The following is a 22,217-nucleotide window of genomic DNA, read 5'->3' on the forward strand; positions in this document are numbered from 1 at the left end:
TTTTAGGTTGTAGTATTAACTAACCAAAATACAACGTCAAGCCAACGTCTCCTGACAACGTCAGATTTGCGTCAAACACTAACATTTAGTCGTGAGGTATGGTGACCAAACCCCAACGTCATCTTAACGTCGTAATGGCAACGTCCAGACAACATCAAATTCTAACATCATTAGACGTTGATATTTTGTTGGTTTTAGGTTGTGGTAGTAACTAACCAAAATACAACGTCAAGCCAACGTCTCCTGACAATGTCATATTTCCGTCAAACACTGACATTCAGTCTGAGGTATGGTGACCAAACCCCAACGTCATCTTAACGTCGTAATGGCAACGTCCAGACAACATCAAATTCTAACATCATTAGACGTTGATATTTTGTTGGTTTTAGGTTGTGGTATTAACTAACCAAAATACTACGTCAAGCCAACGTCTCCTGACAACGTCATATTTCCGTCAAACACTGACATTCAGTCTGAGGTATGGTGACCAAACCCCAACGTCATCTTAACGTCGTAATGGCAACGTCCACACAACATCACATTCTAACATCATTAGACGTTGATATTTTGTTGGTTTTAGGTTGTGGTATTAACTAACCAAAATACTACGTCAAGCCAACGTCTCCTGACAACGTCATATTTCCGTCAAACACTGACATTGAGTCGTGAGGTATGGTGAGCAAACCCCAAAGTCATCTTAACGTCGTAATGGCAACGTCCAGACAACATCAAATTCTAACATCATTAGACGTTGATATTTTGTTGGTTTTAGGTTGTGGTATTAACTAACCAAAATACTACGTCAAGCCAACATCTCCTGACAACGTCATATTTCCGTCAAACACTGACATTGAGTCGTGAGGTATGGTGAGCAAACCCCAAAGTCATCTTAACGTCGTAATGGCAACGTCCAGACAACATCAAATTCTAACATCATTAGACGTTGATATTTTGTTGGTTTTAGGTTGTGGTATTAACTAACCAAAATACTACGTCAAGCCAACATCTCCTGACAACGTCATATTTCCGTCAAACACTGACATTGAGTCGTGAGGTATGGTGACCAAACCCCAACGTCATCTTAACGTCGTAATGGCAACGTCCAGACAACATCAAATTCTAACACCATTAGACGTTGATATTTTGTTGGTTTTAGGTTGTAGTATTAACTAACCAAAATACAACGTCAAGCCAACGTCTCCTGACAACGTCAGATTTGCGTCAAACACTAACATTTAGTCGTGAGGTATGGTGACCAAACCCCAACGTCATCTTAACGTCGTAATGGCAACGTCCAGACAACATCAAATTCTAACATCATTAGACGTTGATATTTTGTTGGTTTTAGGTTGTGGTAGTAACTAACCAAAATACAACGTCAAGCCAACGTCTCCTGACAATGTCATATTTCCGTCAAACACTGACATTCAGTCTGAGGTATGGTGACCAAACCCCAACGTCATCTTAACGTCGTAATGGCAACGTCCAGACAACATCAAATTCTAACATCATTAGACGTTGATATTTTGTTGGTTTTAGGTTGTGGTATTAACTAACCAAAATACTACGTCAAGCCAACGTCTCCTGACAACGTCATATTTCCGTCAAACACTGACATTCAGTCTGAGGTATGGTGACCAAACCCCAACGTCATCTTAACGTCGTAATGGCAACGTCCACACAACATTAAATTCTAACATCATTAGACGTTGATATTTTGTTGGTTTTAGTTTGTGGTCAGTAGCGCGGGAAGGGGGGTGGGCCAAGTGGGGGGCTGTGAACTTACATAATATTGTACATTAAAAACGTGAAATAAAAATAAATAAATGGACAGCGTTAACTAACTCTCTTATGCCTAATGAAGTGAGTGTTCAAGCTACGGAGAAAATGAAATCAAGTTTTAATTTGTCATGCTTTGTTACGTTCAGAGCACGTGAGTGGAGAGCGCATTTCTGAATATTCCGCTCCGCTCGCTCATTCCGCTCAGGGTCGCTCGCTCAACCCAGAATGGCCTGCTAGTTCAAAAATACGTGGAATAAGGGCTGCCTCCGAGTTTTTTAGCATCATTCAACATCATTAGACGTTGATATTTTGTTGATTTTAGGTTGGGGGATTTTCTAACCAAAATTCAACGTCAAGCCAATTGTTCCAAGACAACGTCAGATTGACGTAAAAAACACTGGAATTTAGTTGTGAGGTTTGGTGTAGAGGTCTTCTTGGATCCTAAAATCTGTACCCGACCCAAATCACTTCTTACCCGAACCTGACGTGCATAAATAATTTTATTTATTATTTGGCCAGCATCCTGGCCAAATTTGCCCCTTGGCCCCTGTCCATCATGGCCTCCTAATCATCCCCATATACTGATTGGCTTCATCACTGTCTCCTCTCCACCAGTAAGCTGGTGTGTGGTGGGCGTTCTGGCGCAATATGGCTGCCGTCGCATCATCCAAGTGGATGCTGCACATTGGTGGTGGTTGAGGAGATTCCCCCCTTCTATGTAAAGCGCTTTGAGGTCTCAGAAAAAGCACTATAAAAATGTAACGAATTATTATTATTATTATTATTATTTAAAGAAAAACACAACCCGAGTCAGATCCGAGTCCGACCCAACCCGACAGCATTTCTTTCCTAACCTGACTGGACCCAAACATAAATGGCACTGACGTGTACACAGCAAAGTCTGTCAAGAAGAATCCCAGTGTCTTGCTGACTTATTTGGCCGCTGCTCCATTATTCATATATTTATTTGAATCCCTACATGAACACGCAGTGTAATGAAGCGAGTGCCTTTGCCTGATGGATCTCATAGTTACAATGGATTTCTGTGTTCAAGGTTACAAACATTTGTTCCTTTTCTATACACATTTCTCAAAATTGCACTTGACATGAACGCACAAGTACGTGCAAAGTGCTGAAATGTCAATTATTCATCACTATAACTTCAGTACATCCTATAACTTAATTGTATCTTATACCTGACCTTATGATGATCGTTGGAACGGTAGGCAAAAAAGTGGAGCAACGTCTAAATGCGCAAGCAACCTTATGTAGAGTCCATTGCATGTAGAAGTGCGGATTCAGAACTTAATAACGCTGTAATAGAATTGTTTTAAATAGCTAATAAAGTTTTGTTAAATGCCTGACAGTTTAAAAGGATTCGGGTCTTCTCAGGTCCATATTGAAAAAGCACATTTAGATGCCAGAGACCCGAGGCCACTAATACCGAACCCGACCTGTGTCCAAGGCACTCGTTTAAGTTTTAGACCCAAACTCGAGTTTTCGAATCAAAGTGCACCCGTGAAGACCTCTAGCATGGTAACCAAAACCCAAAGTCTCCTTAACGTTGTAATGGTAACGTCCACACAAGGTCAAATTCGAACATCATTAGACGTTGAAGTTTTGTTGGTTTTAGGTTGTGATATTAACTAATCAAAATCCAACAGATATCCAAAATCCTCAAGATAACGTCCTACTGACGTCAAAAACTGACAGTTAGTCATGAGGTATATGATGACCAAAACCCAAGGTCTCCTTAACATCATATTGACATCAAATACTGACATTTAGTCGTGAGGTATGTTGACCAAACCGCAACGCCTTCTTGATGTCATTATGGTAACATCCACACAGCATCAAATTCTAACATTATTAGATGTGACATTTTACAATTTACTTGTGACATTAACTTACCAAAATCAAACGTCAAGCCAACGTCATATTCACGTCAAACACTGAAATTTCGTCATGAGGTATGGTGACCAAAACCCAACGTCACCTAAACAACAATGTTAACATCCACACAACATGAAATTCTGACATCATTAGACACTGATATTTTTGGGGTTTTTAAGTTGTGTTGTAAAGTAACATATATTCAACATCTTTCCAACATCAACATCTGCTACATACACCTAGATATTTTCTTGGTTTTAAGTTGTGTTGTAAAATACAACACAGTGCCAACGTCTCAAGCTAACGTCATATTTATGTCAAACACTAAATGTGAATGAATGTGTTGTTGGGTCACAATCTCACTTCTAAATTGTTGTGAGGTGTGGTGGTCTAAACCCAGCTATGTCACAATGTTAACATCTAGACAAACAACATTCCATTATTAGATGTTGTTGTTTTGTTGACTGCACATCATGGTTACTAACCAAAACAAAAACGTCAGCATGCTAATGTATATACATCTAAAATAGGATACAGGCAACATTAGACATATTTGATATGATTTCAGTTGTGGTGTTGGGTAAGATAAATCTCATACTTATGTATAATACAGACTGAAGTCTTTGTGACCTAGTAAACGTCAAACTTCCTGTAAGCATGGCTCTTTATTTTATTTAAGGTGATAGTTCAGATTATCCATAGATTTTCTGGTCCATGCAAGTGTAATAGATCAAGTTGACCCAGTGTGTTCCCTGTCAGAAGAACAAGCTCGACTTCACCAGGAGTGTGCTGATCTAAAACGAATCAACTACCTGCAAGCAAGCAACTAAAAGACTGTTGTGCGCACAACAACACACATTTGGGTTTTATTAATGGTTTATACTTATTTCTACAATTATTTAATGAATCCTAAACCACCTTGGTTGTTTTGCATTTTTTTAATATAAATATATCAGCTGGGTTGCTGCTCAAAATTATGTTGTTTCCAGGTGTATATTCATTTTGGAGCAGCACATTCCCAGTAAGGTGTTCTCACAAGAGAAAATACTTTATGGTTCAAATTGGGATGATCTACATTATGGAACAGCAAAAAATGTGTGGGTGAAATGTGAACTACCTCTTTATGTGCCTTTGGGTAATGATCAAAATCTCCTAAGTCACAATACAGCAGTTTGTCAGCGACTAATGAATAGTGACAGCATAACAGTAATCAACATCTGTATAGCATACGTCAACCACCTGACAATAGCTGTTTTATCAGCACATTGATGTTAGAATTGTATATGCTTCATAACAGTGCAGCTGTCAGACAAACGCAGTAATTATTATTAGTATACAATAATGATGATAATATGAACAACAATAATAATAAAATCAATTTAGCCTAGTGACCTGTGTAAAAAAAAATTGCAGGCAACCCAAGAAATTTGAAATGAATTCCTAACCAATCACAGTTAGGCATCAATTTGAAATTAATTCCTAACCAATCACAGTTATAGGCATCAATTTGAAATTAATTCCTAACCAATCACAGTTAGGCATCAAACCTCACGTTTCCTCTCCAGCTGTTGTACTGCGCGGGCTGGGCAGTGGGCACTGCATAGTGCACACATTTCAACATCCTGACACACCTTCTGTGGATGATGAGTGAACACAGGTAAGGAAAATATAAATAGATATTGGTGTTTATTAGTTTTTTGTTGATTTTTTTCTCGTTTTTTTTTTCTTTCTGTTGGGCAGCAATGGATTTTTGTGAACTGGCACGATTTTCCACCTAGCCTACTATTTAACTACCAGAGTACCTTTAATAATGTAGTTAAAAGTGACTTAAATATAATAACTATATAGTACAATCCTCACTACTTGTAGTACAAGTAGTGAGGAATGTCGCCTCAGCGCACATTTTTTCTGACTGAACTGCACGTGCGCCGGCTGTCCGGTTAGGCCGCTGTTGTTGGGGGAGTCGGGGAAACGTGACTAGCACGTGAAATAAATGCATTCATTTATATCAATTTTACGGAGCCCTCCACATGACACGCATAATAGTGGCCATACGTGTCCTTTGCCGTGGATTCTAGATCACTTTATTGTGTAAAATGTAGTGGGTCAATTTAAAGGGTCAAAAGATTTTCGACATGCCAATTTTAAAATACAAAAAATAATATCTATTACAATTGTTCTAACATTAAGACTGTTGTGTACATATAAATACTGAGTGTTTATTCATATAGATGAATTGGTCCTTAAAAATGTCATGTGGTGCGAACGTGATAATCTTATTTTATTTCCTTAACATGTTTAATAATTTATTTTTTTACAAGTTCTGGTAACACTTTACAATACGGGTGCACTAAGAGGCATTAATTCATTCTTAACTAATGCACAGATAATCATGAGTTAATGTATGACACAATTATTAGTGCATCAGCAACTAATAGTCTAAATGATTAATAGATGAATTAATATAATAGTAATTAATTAAAACTGGCATAATGTATTCATTCCATAATAATATATTTGATTAACTAATAGTGTCAATTAATGTGTTCATTACCACAGGTCAAAGCTAATGATTTGCAAAGATATCATTATGTGTCCATTAACTAATTGTTAAAGACCCACTCCGATGAAAATCATGTTTTTCTAGGTGTTAACATGTTCTTGTGGCATTTTTCTGATGTTAGAGGACATATATTGAGAAAAATAAGCTCAAAGTTGTATTTCTGAGTATTTCTGCATTCAAATGGCTGTGAATCAGTTGCAGGCGCTAAAATGCCAGCTAAAATAGACTGGAGTTGTGACGTAGTAACTCCACTGGGTGGGGCCACAAGCTCATACTCCCCTCCGCCCCCGCCCGCTCAGGTTCGGAGGGGTAGAGAAGACGATGGCGGATCAACACCTATGTGCGGTAGCGGGTTGCAATACTAACTGTACGTTCACACCGCCGCCGACTTGAGCGGCAAAGAAGCTCTGGCCGCCCTGTCAAGGACGCTTGTCAAAAAGTACGAGGAAGCTTGTTGACGCTTTGGCCGCTCTGAAGTAGCAGCATTCTATGTTCGATCATGGGAGAAGAGAAGTGCCACACCATGAAAAGTAAACAGAATAAACAAGCAATACATTGACACTAGAAACCTTTTATAATGACAGCATTTGTATAACCGTTTTGGTCACATTATTATTTATTATTATTAGTGAGTGCGCGCGCGCGGCCGGGGCTCTCTCTCTCTCTCTCTCTCTCTCTCTCTCTCTCCTCGTTCTTATATGCCCTGTCAAGCGCGCCCTGTTAAACTGGCAGGACTTAAAAACACATAATGATAAGCTTTCACTCTGTGATGGTTAAACTGCAATTAATCCGATAATGATAGGAAACCCAGCAACGGCAATGATCAGCTTCTCCTCCGTTTTCTCGGAAGCTCAAGTCGGCGCCGGCGGGTGTGAACATAGATATCATATGATATCTATGGGTGTGAACCATAGACTGTAAAAAAATATGGACGTAGTGTCCGTGACGTCACCCGTAGGTTTCTGAAGAGCATTTTTGAAGCCTAAAGTGGGCGGAGCCGGCCGTCGCCATCTTGGCCTTGCGTCACTCCCGGATAACAGAAAATGGACAAACAGGCGGGGGGGCGTGAGTGGAGCTGAGGAGCCTGGCCTGGCTATCTGAAATCCCCTAGCTCGACGTGATCGAGTTAGCTGATGATGTAAAGCCAATTAAACGTTCCTATTTTTGCCCTTCGAAATATTATAATAGTTAAAAGACATGGCTACAAGTGAGACTGTGTATTACTTCGAGAGTGTTTGTGTGTGACAGTGATTTATGTGCATACATGTCCGTCACTCTTTCATGGTCCGTCAGCGCGGCATTGCTCAAGTTCATAGAGAGCTTATTCAGTCCATTTTAAATTCTGATGTTGGCCGTCTCTCAAATGGGTTATGGTTTAACCGTTAAACCATAGATATATTGCATTTGAAGTGCAAGAAAATCCGCGCTCATTCACGGACGGAGAAAGCGCCGACGCCTGCATGATTTCATCTGACGGTAACCAACATAAGCATATTATAAATCCATCTGTTCCATGGGAGAACGAACGAGCATTTATTGACGTTTTAAATTTGAAAACCCCAAAAAGCAACGAAATTGTCAGACATCCATTAGTGCATGTTCACAGAGGAAAACAACTGAAATACAGCGCTGGTTGTTCTCTCGAACGATAACGACGGAATCCAAAGACGTGAGCTTTGTAACGTTACCCAAGTATTAAAATTGTATGAAATGATAATCCCGAAAAAAAGCACAAACACTGCAGAGATGGCAAGTTCAGCAGCTAACATTGCTGAGGTGAAGTGACGGCTAGTAACAGCAGACAAACGGCTAGCACTGACAGCGGCAATCCATCTGTCACTCAAGTGGCCACACCCTTAAATTTAAATATTAATCAACTAAACGGACGAGTTATAAAATAATTCACCCCCCTCACAGTTGTTATGAAGGGCAAAATTAGCTGTATAGACCAAATCCACATACAGACACCAGGCTTTAAACACGTTTTTTTCTGCTGTAAAGTTGGTCATTTTAACATGGGGGAGATACAGATTTGACTCACTTCTGACAACAGCCTCAAGCGGCCAGTCAACGAATTACAGTTTAACTCACTTCCGTGTTGGTTTCAAGGGAGAGACGGGGAGGTTGCCGCTTGGTGTGAACGTACAGAGGAGAGGAGGGGGAGGGTCGTCTCCGTGCCAACGGCTCCGCCCACAACGCAGAGGCGAATTGCTAATGAGCTACTGCCGCTCTGCTGAAGCGAAGTCCCAGAAAACGGCACAGGTTTTGTGATTTTGGCTAAAAACGGCATAATCATCATTTAAAGACCACTGAGAATGTTTAAAAATAGCTCAAAATATGATCGGAGTGGGACTTTAAAGACCCACTCCGATGAAAATCATGTTTTTCTAGGTGTTAACATGTTCTTGTGGCATTTTTCTGATGTTAGAGGACATATATTGAGAAAAATAAGCTCAAAGTTGTATTTCTGAGTATTTCTGCATTCAAATGGCTGTGAATCAGTAGCAGGCGCTAAAATGCCAGCTAAAATAGACTGGAGTTGTGACGTAGTAACTCCACTGGGTGGGGCCACAAGCTCATACTCCCCTCCGCCCCCGCCCGCTCAGGTTCGGAGGGGTAGAGAAGACGATGGCGGATCAACACCTATGTGCGGTAGCGGGTTGCAATACTAACTGTACGTTCACACCGCCGCCGACTTGAGCGGCAAAGAAGCTCTGGCCGCCCTGTCAAGGACGCTTGTCAAAAAGTACGAGGAAGCTTGTTGACGCTTTGGCCGCTCTGAAGTAGCAGCATTCTATGTTCGATCATGGGAGAAGAGAAGTGCCACACCATGAAAAGTAAACAGAATAAACAAGCAATACATTGACACTAGAAACCTTTTATAATGACAGCATTTGTATAACCGTTTTGGTCACATTATTATTTATTATTATTAGTGAGTGCGCGCGCGCGGCCGGGGCTCTCTCTCTCTCTCTCTCTCTCTCTCTCTCCTCGTTCTTATATGCCCTGTCAAGGGCGCCCTGTTAAACTGGCAGGACTTAAAAACACATAATGATAAGCTTTCACTCTGTGATGGTTAAACTGCAATTAATCCGATAATGATAGGAAACCCAGCAACGGCAATGATCAGCTTCTCCTCCGTTTTCTCGGAAGCTCAAGTCGGCGCCGGCGGGTGTGAACATAGATATCATATGATATCTATGGGTGTGAACGTACAGAGGAGAGGAGGGGGAGGGTCGTCTCCGTGCCAACGGCTCCGCCCACAACGCAGAGGCGAATTGCTAATGAGCTACTGCCGCTCTGCTGAAGCGAAGTCCCAGAAAACGGCACAGGTTTTGTGATTTTGGCTAAAAACGGCATAATCATCATTTAAAGACCACTGAGAATGTTTAAAAAGAGTGGGACTTTAAGTAATATGGCATAGTAAAATCCATAGTGTGGATGTCAAAACCAAAATGACATATTACAATTAGTTAATCATTTGTCTTAAGCTGTAAATTTACTCTCTGATTCTTGTAGCCCCCCGGCAAATTCAGGAGCTCATCTCAGAAAAGCAGACCAGACCACCTTCTCAGGGAGGACCATCTCTCCAAACAAAACAAAGTCGAAGATCAGGTTCACCTGTTGATCAGCAATCTACGCAAAGTCAACCAACACATGGGAAACATTCCCCGTACCCAATCCCAGAAGCAAGTAAGTATATAGTAGTAGTTGTGTGTGTGTGTGTGTGTGTGTGTGTGTGTGTGTGTAGAAATGTCAAATCATTTGAATGGGTTAGTGTTAAAAACTTAGACCCACTTAAGGGCCCATGTCATCCTCAGTTATAAAATAAGGGAAAAATATGATTTGTGCATTTTACTTTTGCTTTCAAATTGGCAGCAATTGCTTGAATGGTGGGTTCATTATTGATCTTAATGTAAAACAAAACAATACAGTACAATGAAAAACTTGCTTAAATAGGCACTTTTACATTTCATTTTCAAACCTAGATCTACCGCCATCATCTCGTCAGTCAGCTCCTCACTAACGCTGCATTGAGCAGACAATTTCAGGTTTTAAGTGTAGCGTCTGTTCTCTAACTTTTTCAACCTTTTAGGACCCACTCTAAAACGTTGTGTTTTTGCTCACCCCCGAAAGTGTCAATTTTAACATGTTATAAAACCAGTGTGACATCAAGATATGACAAACCTACTAAACTATAACAACCGCTTCATAATGTGTTGTATATAATTAATTATTTGGACATTTAAATCCTCTTTCTTTTGTATCCACAGGATGATGACAAATGAGGTAATGGCCAGTTTCAATATGAAGTGTGGGAAGGGGAAGCTTGCCTTCACCAAGCTCCATCTTTACAATGTTATCACAGGTAAAAAAAAACAAAAACAGTAACCTCATAGTACCTTTCCGTTTGATATGTTTAATTTTTCAGAACTCTAATGTAGGGGTGGGCAATCTGACAATTTTATATTGTAGCGACAATGGGTAGAAAGCAACCACCAACTAATCTTCTTTTTGAATATTAATTCAAATTCTCTACTTCTCGATGACTGAGGGGGGAAGATTTGTTCAGAACGTCTCATGATCATCACCGGTCTGACTAATTGAAGGAGCCCCCGGCACTTACACATAACTGGTCAATGGCTAGCTTTGTGGCCTAATACGGACTGGTTAAGATAAAGACAGTGTCCGCACATTCCAGAGTCAAATCACCAAGACCAGAGCCATAAGTCACCCATCCCGGTGCCAGAGAGTCTGCAAAAGACCCTTTAGAAGAAGAATCGACACCAGCAGATGTTACTGAAACCCCCGACTACATTCCTGAACACCTCCTCCTTAAGACCTCTGAACAAACAGAGTTCTGTCTCTTCACCAGAGAACTGATTCTTATCAATAACTATACATAAAATCATTCAAGAACAATTTTCAATGGACTCATGATCAAACAATCATGCAACTACCTAATCCTGGGTTGTTTCCACCACTTATATGTATATTTTAATAAGATAATATGTTTTGATCCCATTTAATTCAGGTAATAGTTATTATATTAACTATTAGAAGGAGTGAATGAATGAAAGTGTGTACTGTTTCATATCAATGCTATCTTACGAACACAACTAGCAAGATGGCTTGAATGATATCGGTGTAATATGTTTTGATCTTCTTTTAATTAGAAATCATGTCTAAACTGTGGCCCCTGTTCTCTCTGTTAGTAAGGAGAGCACAGATAAGCATGATTTACGATCAGAACTGAAAAGAACGTCACCTCCTAAATTCAGCCAGTGTCTAATTGGCCAGAACTCATCCTGGAGGTTGGACAAAATTTTAGTTTAAAACCTTAGACCCAAAAACAATGCTCTCTCTCTCGCTGCTCTCTCTCTCGCTGCTCTCTCTCGCTCTCTCTCTCGCTGCTCTCGAAGCTCTCTCTCGGTTCTCTCTCTGAAGAAGAACTCTCAACAAATGCAGAAAAAGATGAAGATCTAAAGCAAGACTTGTAACCATGTAACTGAAGAGCAGACCAACCCAAATTAAGATCAGATGGGTTAGATTCATTTCCAGTCATCTAACTACTCTCCATATCTCATTTCATTTCTTTCTTTGTGTTATTTTCCCTTTCCGATTGAAAGTCTCGGTTGTAAGTTAAGTTTTGCGGCAAAGCTTCGGTCAACGATTTACGGCTGCAACGAACACTTTCAACTTCAAAGACTTTTCATTCAGCAGCTCCAGCACACCACGTGACTGGAACGCGCCACAGACATTTATCCAAGCACGAGGAGGCCAGCCGACGGACGAACCAAGGGAAACCCCCTTCTTACGCTACAAAGGGAATTCCAAAAGGGAATCCCCAAAAGCAAATACGCAAGTAGACTACCTCCAGACTTTTAAAATCTTAACTGGTGTATTTATATAACTTTAATAACCTGCCTAAAACGATAGAAGGGTTAAATTAATGATTGATGGTTCGTTCAGGTCATGTCTAGTGCATATGGAATCGTGAGATTTCATCCTTTCACTCTTAAACCCACTCTTTCCTCACTCTATCCCTTTCTGCAACGCGTATGAATGTGTGTGTGTGTGTTTGTGTTAGATATTAGCTTATGTGTTATATATAATCAATAAAGTATTGTTTGTATTTGAAAAGAGATTACTTGTGTATGTGCTTATCAGATTTATTGTCTTGAACTTCGATTTAAGTTACCTATGCTGTTACCCTTAATTTACTTCGTAATTTATTGTTAGCTGGGAATTGAGTCTTTCTTGACCAGGAAGATATTATATTTCCTAGAGTTAATACTTGTTTATGCTTTCTGTTCATTGGATGAACTGATAAAATGATCATGCTATTGATTCTGCTACAGTAAATTCTGAAAATCATATTCCGTTATGAATAATAATTAATAATATTTATACGTGGGCGTATAAACGCTACATTAAATGGTGGAGAAGAATGCGGGAAGTTTAACCTAAATTGTAAGCATATACGAAGTAATTATATTTTCATAGTATGCGAAGGGAGAGATCCGAACCTCCGAGTCTGTGTGTATGACGTATGCAGCGAGCGCCGCGCGCCCTGTTTGAATGAATGTGAATACACAGAGAGAGCTGTTACTCTAGTCTAGGCTGCCTGCCTATTTTTATTTTATTTTAAACTGCAGTAAAATAACCCAAGATATAAGATCTCACACAATGATAAGGTAAGGATTGAGCGTGTCCCTCAATTTCTGAAATACTTATAGCTTAAGACGTCTGCGTGTTCCAGAGTCTTTCAAATAGCTATAACGTTATGTGTGTTTGTATCAGTCAGAGAGCTGAATGAAATTAAAACTGCAGTAATTAAAATAACCATGTAAAGGACGGATGAGCGTGTTCCTCGTCTAACGTTCCTTATTTATCTGATTGTCACTCAGTGCGTGTTCCACTGCAAGGACGAATATTCTCCTCACAGATTAGTCTTTATTTCTCAGGTTGTCCGTGCGTGTCCCACGGCAATCCCCGTGATAAACTATAAGCTTATCTGTGTCAGTTCAATTAATTCTCGCGTAAACACTGCGTATGTCCGAGTGTAGTTGAATAGGAATTATTTAAAGTTGTGTTCAAGTAAAGCTTGACGTTGAAACTTAACCAACAGTTAGGAACCCTGTTGTTTTTGTGTGCTCAGATAACATTGCACAGAGACGATCCGCCGAGATCGCTATTGTTCCATCTATTACAGCGCAAAGCTGCCCTTTAAAGTTAATCTCACTCTTAAACAACTGAGTGAAGCCCCACGTCGTAAAAACTACGAGTGGTGTCCTTTATTTGTATTTTTGAAATGCGCCGACATTTCACGTAATATGATCGACGTGCATATTCTTTGAACATTGTTGAAATGTGCCGACATTTCATGTAACATGCATTACTGTTTACAAACTGCAATTCACATGTTTGCCCACTAGCGTTGTTTTGTCGCCATAGTTACAATCGTGACACGGAAGTCTTAACCAACGCTTCCGGGGGAACTCTGACCCTCGCATGATCAGAGCCACAGCAAAGCCCTGACCACAGTGTAAACAAACCCTTTGGTGGCTAAGCTAGCTGCTAACCCTTGGCTAAGCTAACCTAACCTAGGCAGTTGTTTACAGTGAGGCCTATATGCTAAAGCCTTAAGCATTATTTACGTTTGTCATTTGTATTAACATCAGTGGTTAAATACAGTGTCTGTTTGAACAACGTTAAAGTGATTTAACCATTTAAACACCTTGATTTTTACACCTGTTGGTCTTTTCTTCTTTCTTATTTTACCTGTCTAATATTTTAATTACCCATATTTTCAGTGAAAAGGAAATTTCGTTTGCAATTATTAATTTCGTTTACCTGCATTTTACTTGAAAAAGAAAATACTGGTTTATGATTATTAATTGTCAAATTCTAATTTGATTTAAAAAAGGAAATTAAAATTGAAAATCTATTTTTCTAAACAGGTAATTTCTAATGATTTCTAGATTTATTTTTAATAAATCTAATTTCATAATTTTCATAATTTCTAAATTACTCTTTTAGATTTAATCACTTAAGGTGAATACGTTTTGAACTTTGAAAGTTAAGTAAACTTATTCAACCCACATTTCCCTATTTCAAATATTGTAAGACTCCTACTTGCTCATTTATTGTTATTGCGTTGTAACCTCCTTCTCAAGTTGTGGTTATAAACTTAACCATTCTATTTTACCCATTTACCTCTTTTTGTCGCTGTGGAGCGACACACCTGGGCCTCAATAGGAGACATTGGTATCTCACTACAAGTTTCAAATAAATCAGAGATAACCCTCTCTTTACAAAGCTTTATTTTTGAATGTTTAGTTGGTTGGCAACTATCAATTCTATACTTGTAGTTCGACAAAGGCTCCAGAGCCATTTGTGGATCCAATCTCCTTCCCTCCTTTCCTTCTTACATCCTTCCTGTTCTGTCCTGATTTCCCATCCTTCACATTTGTAGGAAACAAACCTGGAAGAACCATCAATCGAGTCTAAAGAAAGAGAAAGATAATTTTTCCAAAGAAAACAATTATTAGGTATTTGATTTGTAATCAAACCCTCTCTTGTTCTCCATACTCTCTCTGTCTTTGTAAACGCAATTTACAATTTAACATCTTATCCAAGATCAATTAACAGAGACCAGTGTTGAGCAACCGTCGCCTTCATAGCATCCCAGCTGTAAGCGGTCCAACTGACGGTGTGTGGTGTCAATCCTGTAAAACTCGGAAAAAGGTATCAGCATTATTATTGTATTATTTTTCCTTGTAAACATAAGCAATAATATTGTTTACCTTTCTGGAAACAGATTCTCACCGATAGGAAGCATTTACGAGAAAAATAATATTTCTCCTACTTAAGAATTTTCTTTCTTGTTTTATTGAAATTGGTTTTAACCTCTCTCTCTTTTTTCCCCTTACTCAGTTGAGTGACACATCACGAGTTTAAACCAGCTTTTCAAAAAAAAAAAAAAATCCTTTCAATTGAGATTTGTTTTAACCTTTTTCTCTCTTTCCCTCACTTAGTTGAGTGACAAAGTTTCCACATCACTAACCTACCTGTCTACACTGAGACCAACACTTAGACATTACAACACTTCACTATTGTTGTACAGTCACTGAAACGACACTTAGCTGTTCAACCACATATAGGCTTACACCCCACACAGATCTGTGTCAGTCTCTTCACCCCAGCGTGCCAACATGTCGTGGACAACAAACCCCACTGACGTGGACGCCTGGCTCGGAGGCATTGCAGACTGCCTCACACCAAAGACATTTGAACTGTTATTATTTTTAATAATAATCATAACGCTGAGAAGATTCCTGACACATGATTCAAGCCAGAATCAGAACCACAACCACGCGGAACTAACCAAGATTATCTGTTCCCTAAGCAATGCCTTCACAGCCCAGCTGACACTAAGCGACAAGCACATCACCCACCTTCAGGAGGAGCTGACACGTGCCCAGAGCCGCATAGACAAGCTGGAAGTGAAAGTCCAGGACGACTTCAAGCTTCAGACCACTGAGTTCCTGAGAGAGCTGATGCACACTCAACTCTGCACTGACCAGCTCAAAGTGAAAGCTCAAGTCGAACTCGAAGTGCCCGACAAAGTGAAGCAAGAAACAAAGAAGCAAGTTTACAAGCTCCAAGAAGCCCTTGCAGTCACTGAACGTGACAAACAAGAATTAAAGACTGTCCAGAAGCACCTGGTAAACCAACTCCAGTCTGCTGAACACCAGCTAGAGAAAGCTAAAGCTGACATTAAAGTCAAGAACTCTAAGATCATTGCTCTGAAAGACCACCTGGAAAGGTGCAGTGCTGAAATCGACCATCTGACCCAACAGCGAGATGACGTCAACGACGAGCTCTACACGGTCAGAGATGAACTCCAGCACATTTTCAAACAGAAACCAGAGCCAAGAAGGGAGAGACCTCCCTCAGCATCACCACTGCTGAGCAGAACAGAGTCCTCCATCCAAGAACTGGCATACAGTGAAAGAAGTGAATGGCCACAACCCGAAAGGTCACCAGCCTTCACCACAGAACTGTTCACTGCCAACAAACAAAGAGAGCTCATTCAGGCAGACTCCAAAGCTGCACAGGGGATGACCTGTAAAGATCTCAACCAGCTGGTTAAGAGTATCACTCAGTTCAACCTGAACTCCACGGAGGGCCCAGACATCCAGGCCCACATCCGAGATATCAACTTCCACCTAGAGGTGAGACCACATGTGACTGACAGAGACAGGTTTTACATCCTCAGATCGACATCCACTCCCAAGGTACGAAGCTTCCTAGACCGACAACCTGCTCATGTCAAGTCAAACTACCAGCTGCTATGTGAGACACTGATTAAAGAATTCACAGGCCCAGAGTCGGAACATGGTGTGTTAATCGCCTTGGAAACCAAACAAGGTCGGCAAGAGACTCCTCAAGCCTACTACCACCGTTTTCGACAAGCCTTCTTTGGTGCACATAACTCACCTGAACATGAAGAGGATGTGAATTTCAAAAACCTCTTCCTGAGAAATCTGCACCCCGGATTGAGTTATTATCTTGGTCTCGAGGCCTGCGCAGACACAATGACAATTCAACAGCTGCGTGACCTGACACACAAGGCCCACATCAAACAGAAGATGTCCTCAAAGAAAGGTTTGAAAACATCCACAATTTCAAACTCCTTCAGCCAAGACACAAGCCTTGCACTGGAAGACAACCAGTGGCATGACAACACCACAGTTCTTCGTAAGAAGCACAGAGAACGTGACTCCCATGCCGATGACAGCTACCACACCAACCGCATGGAAAAGACATGGAACCACTAATGAGGCAACGGGAAGTGTTCCTAGAAAGCAGGCTGAACACGGATGACCAACAAGATGAGTCAAATTTGCTATGACTAGCGATGGAACGGAAGACCCACGACTCATCTGATACACCTTCATAATGAAGATGACAACCACTTGTTCTACAACAACACAGAACAAAGTGGTCTCTCACAGTCAACCACTGACAAACACCCAGAGGTACCAGAAAACACCATCCTGGTTACCCATCACTCATAAAGAAACCACCAAACGAGCTCCAACTCAAGAACCATGTGTGTGCTACAGCAACAACAGTAAGCACAGAAGATCAGAAAGGCTGTCACAACCAGAAGGCATCATCGGAGGAATGCAACAACGGAGACCAAGTTTCGCACTACAGCTTCACGCATCCATGCCAAACTACCTTCCCATGTCTGCCAGAGAACTTCCTGCCTTACTGGTTTGACCCCCAGCAGATCACAGAAGATCCTTTCTCCAAGGCAAATAGGCAACAAGCTCATCAAAGCTAAGCCATCAAGCAAAGGGGGGAGCAAAACAGACTGAAACAGATCTGACCATACATACATACATACATACATGCATGCATACATGCATACACTACACAACACCCCTAACATACTCACTAACATATAGAAGTTAACCACCTCTACCGTGCAAAACACGCAACAAACATGTTTTCTCCCACAGGTAAAAACTAACTTCAGAAACTAGCTTAACAACGTAGCTACACTTACCATAGGAAACATGGTAACTACCCATCCAACAAGTACACCTGAGAACACCTCTCATTACATCGTGATACCTGACACCTTAGCTGCGCAACAGTAGTTATAAGTCATACCAGGAACACTCAACTGCTTTGTTTTGTTTTACCTCTTCCTTCCTTTCCTTCTTCCTTTATTAGGTAAAATGCCTGTCCACCCTATAAGGGTCAAGGTCGCAATAATAGGATTGACACACCACGCCTAATATTTGTAAGTCACCTTAAAACGAATGTGAGCCAGAGAACTCCCTGCATCATTCGTATCACAAATTGAAAGGTAAATTGGTCCAAACCTAGAACAATTTAGAAGAGAATAAAACAAACAAATCAAATTTAATCACAAAATTGATTAATCACCGTCCCAAAACGAACTAGGATAACGGTCCTAAGATTGAACTAAACTTTATTCAACGTGATTAACTACATTGAGAGAGTGAACCTGTTTATGCCTAGGTAATCTAATGTCCTGCACCAGTAAAGTGACCAGTCATGGAGGTGTTGTCTTGTTGTTTGCTGTGTGTGTTTGCTTCCTCTACCCATTTCTCCAGCGTTCACCGATGTCTTCTACTCAACACATCGTCGAACGGAGGGGGGATATGTAGCGACAATGGGTAGAAAGCAACCACCAACTAATCTTCTTTTTGAATATTAATTCAAATTCTCTACTTCTCGATGACTGAGGGGGGAAGATTTGTTCAGAACGTCTCATGATCATCACCGGTCTGACTAATTGAAGGAGCCCCCGGCACTAACACATAACTGGTCAATGGCTAGCTTTGTGGCCTAATACGGACTGGTTAAGATAAAGACAGTGTCCGCACATTCCAGAGTCAAATCACCAAGACCAGAGCCATAAGTCACCCATCCCGGTGCCAGAGAGTCTGCAAAAGACCCTTTAGAAGAAGAATCGACACCAGCAGATGTTACTGAAACCCCCGACTACATTCCTGAACACCTCCTCCTTAAGACCTCTGAACAAACAGAGTTCTGTCTCTTCACCAGAGAACTGATTCTTATCAATAACTATACATAAAATCATTCAAGAACAATTTTCAATGGACTCATGATCAAACAATCATGCAACTACCTAATCCTGGGTTGTTTCCACCACTTATATGTATATTTTAATAAGATAATATGTTTTGATCCCATTTAATTCAGGTAATAGTTATTATATTAACTATTAGAAGGAGTGAATGAATGAAAGTGTGTACTGTTTCATATCAATGCTATCTTACGAACACAACTAGCAAGATGGCTTGAATGATATCGGTGTAATATGTTTTGATCTTCTTTTAATTAGAAATCATGTCTAAACTGTGGCCCCTGTTCTCTCTGTTAGTAAGGAGAGCACAGATAAGCATGATTTACGATCAGAACTGAAAAGAACGTCACCTCCTAAATTCAGCCAGTGTCTAATTGGCCAGAACTCATCCTGAAGGTTGGACAAAATTTTAGTTTAAAACCTTAGACCCAAAAACAATGCTCTCTCTCTCGCTGCTCTCTCTCTCGCTGCTCTCTCTCGCTCTCTCTCTCGCTGCTCTCGAAGCTCTCTCTCGGTTCTCTCTCTGAAGAAGAACTCTCAACAAATGCAGAAAAAGATGAAGATCTAAAGCAAGACTTGTAACCATGTAACTGAAGAGCAGACCAACCCAAATTAAGATCAGATGGGTTAGATTCATTTCCAGTCATCTAACTACTCTCCATATCTCATTTCATTTCTTTCTTTGTGTTATTTTCCCTTTCCGATTGAAAGTCTCGGTTGTAAGTTAAGTTTTGCGGCAAAGCTTCGGTCAACGATTTACGGCTGCAACGAACACTTTCAACTTCAAAGACTTTTCATTCAGCAGCTCCAGCACACCACGTGACTGGAACGCGCCACAGACATTTATCCAAGCACGAGGAGGCCAGCCGACGGACGAACCAAGGGAAACCCCCTTCTTACGCTACAAAGGGAATTCCAAAAGGGAATCCCCAAAAGCAAATATGCAAGTAGACTACCTCCAGACTTTTAAAATCTTAACTGGTGTATTTATATAACTTTAATAACCTGCCTAAAACGATAGAAGGGTTAAATTAATGATTGATGGTTCGTTCAGGTCATGTCTAGTGCATATGGAATCGTGAGATTTCATCCTTTCACTCTTAAACCCACTCTTTCCTCACTCTATCCCTTTCTGCAACGCGTATGAATGTGTGTGTGTGTGTTTGTGTTAGATATTAGCTTATGTGTTATATATAATCAATAAAGTATTGTTTGTATTTGAAAAGAGATTACTTGTGTATGTGCTTATCAGATTTATTGTCTTGAACTTCGATTTAAGTTACCTATGCTGTTACCCTTAATTTACTTCGTAATTTATTGTTAGCTGGGAATTGAGTCTTTCTTGACCAGGAAGATATTATATTTCCTAGAGTTAATACTTGTTTATGCTTTCTGTTCATTGGATGAACTGATAAAATGATCATGCTATTGATTCTGCTACAGTAAATTCTGAAAATAATTAAAATTAATTAAAATATTAATTATTGGTCATATTCCGTTATGAATAATAATTAATAATATTTATACGTGGGCGTATAAACGCTACATTATCGTGATCGATCTTGAAGTCGTCCACGTTCTACTTTTCAAGCGAGTCTTAGAGATCGCAAACTTGTCCTCATAACAGCAGGACTTTTATTTTGACGATAATGTGTCCCCAGTGAAGCTGACATTTATTTTTACGGGCAACCCTGAGCACACAGCGCTCCTATTCTTCGTCTTCATTAGTTTATGGTCTCTGTTTAACAGTTTTGTCTAATACTTGGACCCCAGGAAGACTAGCTGTCGTCTCGGCGTCAGCTAATGGGGATCCTTTTAAATAAACAAATAAACCACAGAAACCGAAAATTCTTGGGCCAGCAGCATGTGTCCAAATTTCAATCTTAGTCGTTCTATTTCATCAGAAACGATCTGAAAACAGAACTTGTCCTTTAATTACACTCTTTATTCACATTTTTTAAAAGCAATTTCTTTTATATGTGAAAAATTCGGTAATAGCCTATAATTACAGAATCAAGAATTATGATCATTGATTATGATTATTATGATCATGGATCGTGATTGTTTCTTATAAGATCGTGATATGAAATTTTTGTAAGATCCCCCACCCCTACTCTAACTGCTGTTTTTACTTTCCTTCTGATGTTCATTCAGCTTAAGACACTCTGCAAAAACACTTAGGCTTTGCACCTGTGCATTCACATCTTTCTGTGAACAGCATCAAAAGTTAAAATTTCTCTCTTTTGATGAGTTACAGCATGAATGCAAGAATGTTACATGTGTATGGCCCTTAAAGCTAGGGTAGAATTTTTTTCCAGAAACTGGTTGAAAGTGTGTTCCTATCTTGGTAGATATATATATATATATATATATATATATATATATATATATAGGATGTCCTACCGTTTGTCAATATATACATTTGCATACCTCTACGCAACTTGTTTGCAAAAACAAACATGTCATCAGCGTGTTCATTGTGCAGAGAAAGTGAGAATAGATGCCAAATTCATTTTCATTATTCACATTCATTATTATTGTTATGTCTCACCAGTGAATAAGACATGAGGTAATCTAAAAGCGTTTATTCCTCCACCAACTCTGTCTCTCCTCCTGGCTCTTTGCAGAGGAGGCATGGCTTTGGAGACACTCTGAAGGGAGGGTGGGATCGTATGCTTTCAAAGCTAGCTTGCTATTGCTAGCCTCTGTGAAATTTCCCACCCTAGCTTTAAGACTGTTTGCAATATTTATTGTTTTAATGCTTACTGTAGTGCATCATATCCTATATTCCCCATACATTTTATTTTTCTAATATTTCTTACAGAGAGTGTCCAGAGGACTTCAAAGGAGATGGAGGCAAACATTGGAGCGGTTGTCGCCTTATGTTTAAAATATGCCCCAGACAGGGTGGGCGGAGGAGGCAGGAAAAATAATTGTACGATTTTAGAATAAGGATAATGTTAAATATAAATGGTTATTGTTGAAATCCTGTTAAAATAATGTAAATAAAATAAAATAAAAGGTTATTTTATAATCCATTTAATTTCTTTGTCATTTATCTAATAAACAACATTTGTGGATTCCAGTTTCACTACGATTTTTAAGTTACTTTTCTGTTTGCTCTTGTCTTAAGATAAATACTTTTGGGTTGTCTTGACCTTAAAAATCTTGACCTCTGTTCGATCTTGTTGTTACATCGAAGTTTCTTTGTATGTTGATTTTTATTTTACAACGAAAACCTGGCTTTGCTAAAAGTTCGATGTCATGCCAACAAAATAACCATATATTTCTTTAAGTTGGAATTTGACAGCTGATGTTGTG

General features: G+C 39.8%; 1 long non-coding RNA gene across 2 annotated transcripts; it reads left to right on the top strand.

Annotated features, from left to right (window-relative positions):
- Positions 1 to 5,317: 5,317 nt before the first annotated feature.
- On the top strand, positions 5,318 to 21,911 carry LOC311297309. Of its 2 annotated transcripts, XR_014628797.1 has the most exons (4): positions 5,318 to 5,332; positions 9,758 to 9,931; positions 10,513 to 10,607; positions 21,721 to 21,911. It is a non-coding gene; the product is annotated as an uncharacterized lncRNA (long non-coding RNA). The 2 variants fall into 2 exon arrangements; XR_014628798.1 differs by lacking the exon at positions 5,318 to 5,332 and having other exon boundaries at positions 9,668 to 9,931.
- The last annotated feature ends 306 nt before the right edge of the window (positions 21,912 to 22,217 follow it).

Source organism: Rutilus rutilus, assembly GCF_951802725.1.
Source record: "Rutilus rutilus genome assembly, chromosome: 9".
NCBI lineage: Eukaryota > Metazoa > Chordata > Actinopteri > Cypriniformes > Leuciscidae > Rutilus > Rutilus rutilus.